Genomic DNA, 10,006 nt, shown 5'->3' on the forward strand with positions numbered 1-10,006 from the left:
TCTTCATGCATGTTGTCTTACTCCAAGCTGTATAGGCTCGAAAGCCTACTACCAATTAAGCATATTAGGTGATGTGCATCTCTGTAATGAGAAGGGGTGTGGTCTAATGACATCAACACCCTATATCAGGTGTGCAACGTCCTTTCCTTTGGCAAAATGGGTCAAAAGAAGGACTTGACAGGCTCAGAAAAGTCAAAAATAGTGAGATATCTTGCAGAGGGATGCAGCAGTCTCAAAATCGCAAAGCTTCTGAAGCGTGATCATCGAACAATCAAGCGTTTCATTCAAAATAGTCAACAGGGTCGCAAGAAGCGTGTGGAAAAACCAAGGCGCAAAATAACTGCCCATGAACTGAGAAAAGTCAAGCGTGCAGCTGCCAAGATGCCACTTGCCACCAGTTTGGCCATATTTCAGAGCTGCAACATCACTGGAGTGCCCAAAAGCACAAGGTGTGCAATACTCAGAGACATGGCCAAGGTAAGAAAGGCTGAAAGACGACCACCACTGAACAAGACACACAAGCTGAAACGTCAAGACTGGGCCAAGAAATATCTCAAGACTGGTTTTTCTAAGGTTTTATGGACTGATGAAATGAGAGTGAGTCTTGATGGGCCAGATGGATGGGCCCGTGGCTGGATTGGTAAAGGCAGAGAGCTCCAGTCCGACTCAGACGCCAGCAAGGTGGAGGTGGAGTACTGGTTTGGGCTGGTATCATCAAAGATGAGCTTGTGGGGCCTTTTCGGGTTGAGGATGGAGTCAAGCTCAACTCCCAGTCCTACTGCCAGTTTCTGGAAGACACCTTCTTCAAGCAGTGGTACAGGAAGAAGTCTGCATCCTTCAAGAAAAACATGATTTTCATGCAGGACAATGCTCCATCACACGCGTCCAAGTACTCCACAGCGTGGCTGGCAAGAAAGGGTATAAAAGAAGAAAAACTAATGACATGGCCTCCTTGTTCACCTGATCTGAACCCCATTGAGAACCTGTGGTCCATCATCAAATGTGAGATTTACAAGGAGGGAAAACAGTACACCTCTCTGAATTGTGCCCAAACTCAAACTCCATATTGTACACATTACACGAGTTTCTAAAACTGTGCCTCTGTTTCGTGTTTCCTGTCACACTGACTGTGAGGCTTCTAATGTGTTTCTATTGTAATTTAGAGAAACAGAGAAACATATGTCAATACTAAGTAGTTAATGGGCAACTTACAATAATCTGTCTCCTTGAACTGAATCCTGTATACATGCTGTGATCAGCTGATCTGCTGCTATTGTTTACCTGAGGTTTACTGGTCTCTTTGGATTTACATAACTGAATCCAACAAGATGCACACAGATGTTTCATGATTTCCATCCCAGCAGCATACTGTTTAAGTCGGAGATGTCAAACTGATCACGGGCCACTCACATACCACCAGTGAAAATCTTCTTTCTGTCAGTGTCGAGTAGTTTAACTGCACATTTCATTTGTGAGCTATTTCAATATCAGAAAAAGAAGTGTAACTTCAACAGTTTTCTCTACATGATAAAGAAATACTGTGGTTGGTAATGAAAGAAATCTGTCAACACAACTCTTTGATCTTAATAAGTTGAATTCAATGAATGAATTTAAGCAACATCAGCCTAAAGGCAAAATCATCACTGCTGCACGCGATATAATCTAACACTGACCATGAGCGTCACAGCCACTGTGCACCAGTCAAAACTGTGCTTTACTGTAAATCCATCACAGTACAACAACCTAACCTGCACTAAGCTGTAGATCATTCCCATGCAACATATGAATAATGTAACTGATGTTTGTTGTTGAGCTGATAGAAATGCTGCATTTGATATTAGTCCATGCTCACTCATCCTCTGTAGGGCTAGCTAGAAGTCACGTGACAAGAACTTACAGACACCTGTATTCACTCCAGCCCACTTTAATCCACTAGTATAAGCAATATAGATGCTGATACATTGAACCTAAAGCAGTTAAAAAAAATTTAAATCTCAGAAGTAGACATTGGAGATATTTACTTAAAAAGTAGGGAGTAAAGTACAGATACCTGAAAATTCTTCTTGAGTACAGTAACAAAGTATTTGTACTTTGTTACTTCCCAACCCATTGTCTCAAATTACCATTTAACAATATAAATCTCTAGGCTACAACACAACAAATATCACTATCCTAATGAGGTCACACGTATGATGTTTATCTTAGCATTTATGTATGAACACAAAGCAAAGGTGAACCCCAGCACAAAGACACTTTGAAGTCATCGCCACAGTGATTGTACTTCAGAAACATGAAGAGGGGGACAGGAAGCAGTAGTTTTCCACTTTACTACTCTCTCTTCTTCTTTTATGCAAATAAAAAATTATTTCCATATTCAGGCTGTATAATGTGCTACTATTTTCCTCCTCTGGTACACGACCTGAAATCCGTTGATTGTAGCTGAAGTGCAAGTGGAACTGATAAGCCTTTATGTTTTTATTACTACAAAGGCTAAATTTTATGATGTTTTTAGTATTTTAATGATTGCAAGCCCTGCATGCTTTCTAGATGATATAATTAATTTGATCATACCAGCACCAAAATCACATTTTAGAGGAACAGTTCTCACCAAAATGAAATGGTTGCACTTTCTTCCGTCCTTTAATTTATGGCTGTGTTCTAAGAGATCTGCTAAGGAAATGTTGGCCTTCTCTCCAATAAAACTGAAAAAATAAATAAATTAATTAAAATGATAGTTTCCTTGTGGCAAAAATCTAAAAATCTGAAAAAAAACTGGGCAGCAATGTTTGTTTGCAGAAATGATGAACTGGTGACTTAAGAAATGCACACACACAAACACACACAGACCTGTAATAAATAAATAAATAAATATATTTATTTATATATTTTTATATATATAATGTGCTACTATTTTCCTCCTCTGGTACACGACCTGAAATCCGTTGATTGTAGACACTCAGAACCAGACACGGAGAAGCTGCATTCAGCTTTTATGCTCCTTATATCTGGAACAAACTCCCAGAAAGCCTCAGATCAGCTGAAACACTCAGTTTATTTAAATCCAGGTTGAAGACTCACCTGTTCTCAGCTGCATTTGAATAAAGCACCAAATCCACACTTTTAAGCTTAAATTTCAAAACTTACACTAACTACTGATCTTATCTATTTCTGATTTTATCTGTTTTGATTTTATATACTGTTTTGTTTGTTAAGTTTGTTAAGTGGGATTAGAGCTCTGGGTAGCTCCCCAACTGGGTCTAGAGAGTATTTTAAATTCAGGGAATTTAAAATAGAAAGTAGCTCGTCCACAGAAGGACTGGTAGCTCCCCTTACATAAGGGTTCCGATCGCGCGAATAGGTGTGAAATGTGTGTGTTTAGTTAGTTTGTTTGTTTGCTTGTTTTAATCAATTTTAAATCATGCTTTTTATTTGTTTTTGTTTCTAATGTCTCTGTAAAGCACTTTGAATCACCTTGTTGTTGAATTGTGCTATACAAATAAATTTGCCTTGCCTTGTAACTGAAGTGCAAGTGGAACTGATAAATATATATATATATATATATATATATATATATATATATATATATATATATATGAAACCGTGTGTGTGATGAATAAATCTCACTGTTCAAAGACAAAATTAACATCAAACTGATCATGAAAGTATCATGAATCAAAAATGTGAAGCCAACATCATAGAACACCAATTGTTTAAAACAAAATGACATGCAAAGAATTAAAAACTGCATGAAGCATTTTTTTTTAATTCTATTTAATGACCTTATTTTCCGTAGATCATCTGCACACCACCTGCTACAGTAGACGCACAACACTATATTATAGACTTGGGTCATTAGATCAATTTAAAAGTTTAAAACTTTGATTTGAATGTTAAATGAAACGAAACAGTCTTTTGATGATTTCTCAAAGTAATGCATCCAAAGACCGTTTCAAAGAGACATCTATTTTCCACTCTAAAATCTCCCCTTTGACTCAATTGCAGAATGTCACCAAGAGATGGCGCTCGGTTCGAATAAAAGCTTTAATATATGAAGCGGTTAAAATAAGAATTAAGCACCTCACACCTGAAGAAGCGATTATCCAGGAAACATTTCTGTTATTTATTTAACTTATTTAAAAAAACAAAACAAAAAGAAGGTTATTAATTTTCTAAACATGTGTTTCCTAATAAAAGCTCCCATGGACCTGGAGTCCATCAGACATTTGTGTCTCCTTTACCCTTTTAAGGAATAAAACATATTTTTACATAATTTTATAGATCAAAATTTAAATGTACTTTCATTCAGAAAGCCAATGTATCTTTTCTCTAAGCTGTGTGTGGTGTAAGGTACCAATCAATCTAATAAATAATTATAATCAATTTTAAAATTAAAAGTGGCTCGCAAACATCTCATCAAAAAAAACTATCTAAGCAGAATGTAGATCTATGCTAGCGTGATAGTAGTGGGGCCCAAAGTGATATTTTCTTTTCCCGTTTTTATTCTCACTGACGTTGTTCCCATCAACAACAGGATGCATGTACAGTAAAACATCATGCCTGTGTTAAAACATTTATCGACTTTGACACCACCGGCCTGTCTCCTTTCTTTGAACGTTGTACTCTTCAAAGATGTATTGACTATTGTTTCCTCACAAGCAATATTTTATTCTGGAGCAGATCAACGAAGTGGGAATCTTAAAGTAGGTTCATTAAGAACACGAGTTGAAGTTGGGTCAACATGTGTCAACAGCTCTTGTTCCAGTCTGCTATTGAAATAATGAATGGATCTGTCTGCTCCGGGGTTTTATCATCTAACCCACAGCTTGGTTTAATGAACTTGCTGATGTGAGTGATGTTGCCCCCCCTTCTTCAAATCCAACAAAAGTGGTATCAAACGTTTGTGCTGCAAAAAATTTCGTTTGTGCTGCTATCATTTCAAAAATATTAATAAAATAATGTCTTGAAGCGTGCTCAATCATCCAGGTAAGTAAATTCCAAAAGGTTGATTCTGTTCATCTGGACATTTTCAGTGGGAGAAACATTTTGTCACTCATCCAAGTGACTTCTTCAGTCTCAGCTGACTGCAGGTTTCCACAACCTTATAAACAGTACATTTGCACAGTGAAGGAAACTAGCACCACTGAATGAACAATGTGCTGAACGGCTGCAATCACAGCACTGTAAGATGGCGAAAGACGTACCCTTGGGCCCCCTTTCTCGATTCAGAGATGGTCAGCATCCTGACAGCCTGATGGACGAAGCTCTCTCAGTCTGCGAGTTCTGGCCCGGAGGCTCTTTGTGACAAAGTGGAGGAGCAGTTGCAATGCTCTCCATTTGTCCCATATGCGTTTACCTTTTCTTTTTCTTTTTTTTTTTTTGCACATTGTACACATTATTCTGTTTCTATGTATTTGCTATGATTTGCTGTTTGTCATGTAACATTGCTTCACTCACTATCCCGGGTTTGTTTGTGGAAGCGTTTTGTTGCCGGCAAATCAAACATGCTGCTAATTAAGACAAATACTCAGTTACATGTTTCTTTATATTTTATTATGTTACAGATTAAGTCATTTGTTCATACTTACTTTGTTTGTCTTTTCAGTCTTCATGAGGGTCAGGTGTGGGGAAACGCCCACCTGGCATTTCCTCATTTTAAAGTCCTGATGATGTCACACATGGCATCAGCAGGTCAAACCAAGTGGAGGGGTTTCTTTGTCCATAGAGATGCTTCCTTTTGTTTGTGTTAAGGTTTAAAGGGATTTGTTGAATGTTTTTCTTTTCGTTAATACTGCCATTTAGTTGTGTAAATGTGCATGTTAGAAGTGTGTAGAGGTTTTGTGTTTTTAGATCATCTGTGTAGAGTTTTAGATCCCTCAGTTGAGTGAGTGGTACTGGCTGGGCCGAGGGCGTAGATTTGGCATGGACGGAAGGGACATGTCCCCACTAATATCCAGCGATTATTGAATTGTCTCCACCAATAATTTGATCTCTTCGAGTAAAGAAAATCAAACCCGATATAAAGAAAAAAAACATCTGTCGACGTCTCATTCACCCAGCGGTGCAGAAAGAGTTAAATTACGTTCTCTACTGGAGTCCTACGTCATGTGACAAATATGGCCAATGTGATTGGCTGAGCCTTTCAGGGAGCTCTGCAGCAAACCTGCGCTGCCAGGAGGAGAGGAGGACGGCAGCAAAGAGGAAGAACCTGGATATAAGAAAGTATTTTTCAAAGAAACCTTCAAGTCACTTAAAGCCAAGTTCACTCATAAAATGTGTCATAATAACGTTACAGGCTATGCTAGGCTTTGGCCCACATCAGTCTAAAACTGTATGTAACCATGAATAACGTGTTTGGGAAACTAACTGCACAACAGGCAGCACTGTTAGTTCTCTCAGTCTCAGAGCAGCATTTCTAATTTTGATCGAAACTGTCAGAGAAAACTGCAGCCTCGAGCAGCCCGGATATTAGTTTACAGAGGCTGTTAAATCAAATTCAAATCAAATTCAAATTTTATTTGTCACGTACACAGTCATACACAGTACGATATGCAGTGAAATGCTTATATAACTGCTCGTGACCTAAAGAAAAAAAGGCTATGAATAAGATAGGAAATAAATATGAAAAATTAAAAAGGGTAAATTTAACTAGGAAGGAATAAAATATAAATTAAGGTTAAAAATGAAATAACTGTACAACACAAATTAGAATGAAGGGTAAATTTAACTGGGAAGAATAAGATAAAATATATAAATTAAAGTTGAAAATAAAATAACTGTAAAACAAAATACACAATATAGAACTGTATAAGAATGTATGAAGAAATATAAATAAATATATACACAATAACAGCAGCTGTACAAGTATTAACTGGAAATGAAGAATATAGTGACCAGTGTTGTGCAATCCACATTATGTCTTGTGCAGTGCAAATATGCTTAAAGTGATTTAAGTGATGAAGTGAAGACAATGTCCAGAATGTCCAGTGTGTGTGTAAGAACTGTATGTGTGGGTCAGTACTGTGTGGTGGTGTGATTGAGAGACCGTATCGCCTGCGGGAAGAAGCTCCTCCTCAGTCTCTCTGTGTTGGTCTTCAGGGAGCGGAATCGCTTTCCTGACCTCAACAGAGAGAACAGTCTGTTGTTGGGATGGCTGAGGTCCTTCACGATCTTCCTGGCCTTGGTCCGGCACCGCCTGCTGTAGATTGAGTGCAGGTCAGGGAGCTCGGAGCGGATGGTGCGCTCAGCTGACCGCACAACCCTCTGTAGAGCTCGTCTGTCCTGCATGGTTAAGATGTTTCCCACCAGGATGCTCTCTATGGTGCACGAGTAAAAGTTCCTGAGCACCTTGGAGGGCAGTTGGAAGTCTCTCAAGCGTCTGAGGTGGTAGAGACGCTGACGGGCCTTTTTCACCACGGTGTTGATGTGACAGGACCATGACAGGTCCTACGTGATGTAAAATTATATGTCTAACGTTAAATGTTGGTGACACAATAATTTCATCCTAATGGCACTGACATATTCATAGGGTTAATTTTTGAGAAAAAATGTCATGAGGTAGTCATGATTGTGCAAATATCCACTTTGTAGTGAAGTTTGCACAAATTGTTTTAAAAATGCACTCAGCACAAACATTACTGACGAGTCAAGATCTGCACAAATTGACAGAAACACTGAAGCAGCTGCACATTTTATTCTTATTGTCATGTATGTCCTATTTGTCAGGTGACAGAAGAACCAACACAAAGCTCAGAGAGTAATGGTGACACAAGATCACAGGTGAAATGATGACTTGTTGGTTCATGACTGTATTTGAAGCACATGTGTGACTGCATGTATGTGGAGTGTCTCACTGTTATTCATCAGGTGACAGAGGCAGCTCTGCCATGTTGTAGCTCAGACAGAGGTGGAGAGGCGAGGTCACAGGTGACTGATGAGTTGGTGCTACAGATTAACTAGTATTTATTATCATGACAATTGTTAGGCTGCTGATGTAAATTGATTCATTAGTGTATGTTTGACAAAGAATCTGAATTGACATGTCTCACTTTTTATATGGCACGAATCCATGTGTTATTTTGTCAGGTGGGAATATGTCCTAGTGCAGTCAGAGGGGAGGAGCCAGGGCCAAAGCTGAGGCACATCAAGCACACAATAATACTTTTAATCTGAGGATAAAACGCAGGTACTGAGGCTGTAAGAAGCTTCAGTGCTCTCAGAAGACTAAAAAGATGGGTAAGGTTAGCAATGACTCAAATGAGATTAAACAATGCTGCTGTGTGTCCACCAGGAGAGGCTGGACAGTATAGATGGAAAACCAATATGCCAGCAGTTTATCTCAGTTAACGAGAGGAGCAGGCATGTGGTTGGCTGCTTCACATAGTGGACATTGAGTTGTTGTGTGGGACACCAGTAGTCCATGTCTGTTGCTGTAACAGTAGTTCATGTTTAGAATAAAACATCCCAGCTCACTGAGTTAATCGGGGCAGTAGTGCCTAAAATGTTGCATAATTTTGCTGAGAGATCTTTTACTTTGTGGTAATCTTAGATGAGTAGTTTTATGGACAAAACCCAGCAGGTCATTCAGTGTTCCCTTAGTGCTAATGTATAAGAGATGTTGGTGTAACTGAAGTAATGTTGTTAAGTCCTTAAAGTCATATTCTTTTATTGTCATGACTCTATTTGAAGCTATTTTTATTTTTGTATGATACCTGATTTATATGAAATATGGCTGAAGTGAACTAAACTCTAAAATACTTCGTCAGTCATTTGTTTAATAGTAATTTAACATTATATAATTCAAATGTAAAACTATGAATTGTGATTTTAAATGGTTTAAAAGCAGGTAGAATAGCATATGTAGGCAAGTATATTTCTCCTTTTTTTTATTAAGAAGCAAAAACAAAAAGGAAAAAAAAGAAAAAAAGAAACAGGGCAGGGTTCGGTGGTTGAATATTCCGTCCCCACCAATGCCAAAACCAAATCTTCGCTGGAGTATCTGCTCTTCCTCTCCTGACGTGGTTCAAAGCGCAGGCAGTAAAGAACGAAACGTGCATCGAGGAAACTCGCGCCACCGGTGTCACTCTCCCCCTTTACACGTACACCACTCCAGCACACAGCAGACGGTGCGCAGCGGTGCTCCTGGTGTTTTTACGCACAACTACTTGAATTCAAATGGAACATGCATGAATGTATGGACGTGTGAGTGCCGCACAGCAGCAGACGCCGCTTTGGGTCTTGTGTTTGTTCTCTCGGTTTCGGATCCAGCTAAATTATAACGACACTCACGGGCTGGTGGCAACACTTCACGTGTCCAACGAAAGGCTTGCTGAGATCTACCTGACTAGAATATTTGTGGTGTTCTTCGTGAACGGAGCAGAGTAGCAGGGTGTGATCGCGGCGTCACCAGCGTCAGGATTGGCTCAGCTGCTCTGTGCGCGCTGACAGTTCCGCTTCCTGAGACCATTTCAGAGGAAAGCAAAACCACAGAAGAACGATCTAGAACGTGTGGGGCTGTGCACGGAGCCATGGCGCCCTGTTCACGGCCAGCTTCTGATGACGCTGGAGCCGAGAGCTGCTATGTCAATGAGACACATGGAAACTGATAAATATTAAACATATATATGTACATATTGAAAAGATGACAATTAAAATGATCTAACAACCCCGTGGTGTGTCGCTGATTTTATACACGACTTGTGTAGTTACAACCTTTGATATGCTCTGCTGTTTAACAGTAATGAGTGCAAATGGAAAGATTTTAAAGCCTCAAATTCAAACAGCTTTTAACGAAAGAAAGCTGTGGCCGCGCGCACAGAAAAGATGTTACTTTGTTTGTTGTCCGTGTTACAATCCGCGCTGTGAGCACAGCACTGGAGAGATGCAGGCGGAAGGAGTCGGGCTATTGCTCGGAGGTAGACAGCGGGGAAAGTGCGTCGATGCACAGCGGGGCTCTGATTTGATATGCTGAAGCCTCCAGAGAAGAATCCACATTAACACACGGACAGGA

This window comes from Astatotilapia calliptera, chromosome 4 (assembly GCF_964374335.1).
Source record: "Astatotilapia calliptera chromosome 4, fAstCal68.1, whole genome shotgun sequence".
NCBI lineage: Eukaryota > Metazoa > Chordata > Actinopteri > Cichliformes > Cichlidae > Astatotilapia > Astatotilapia calliptera.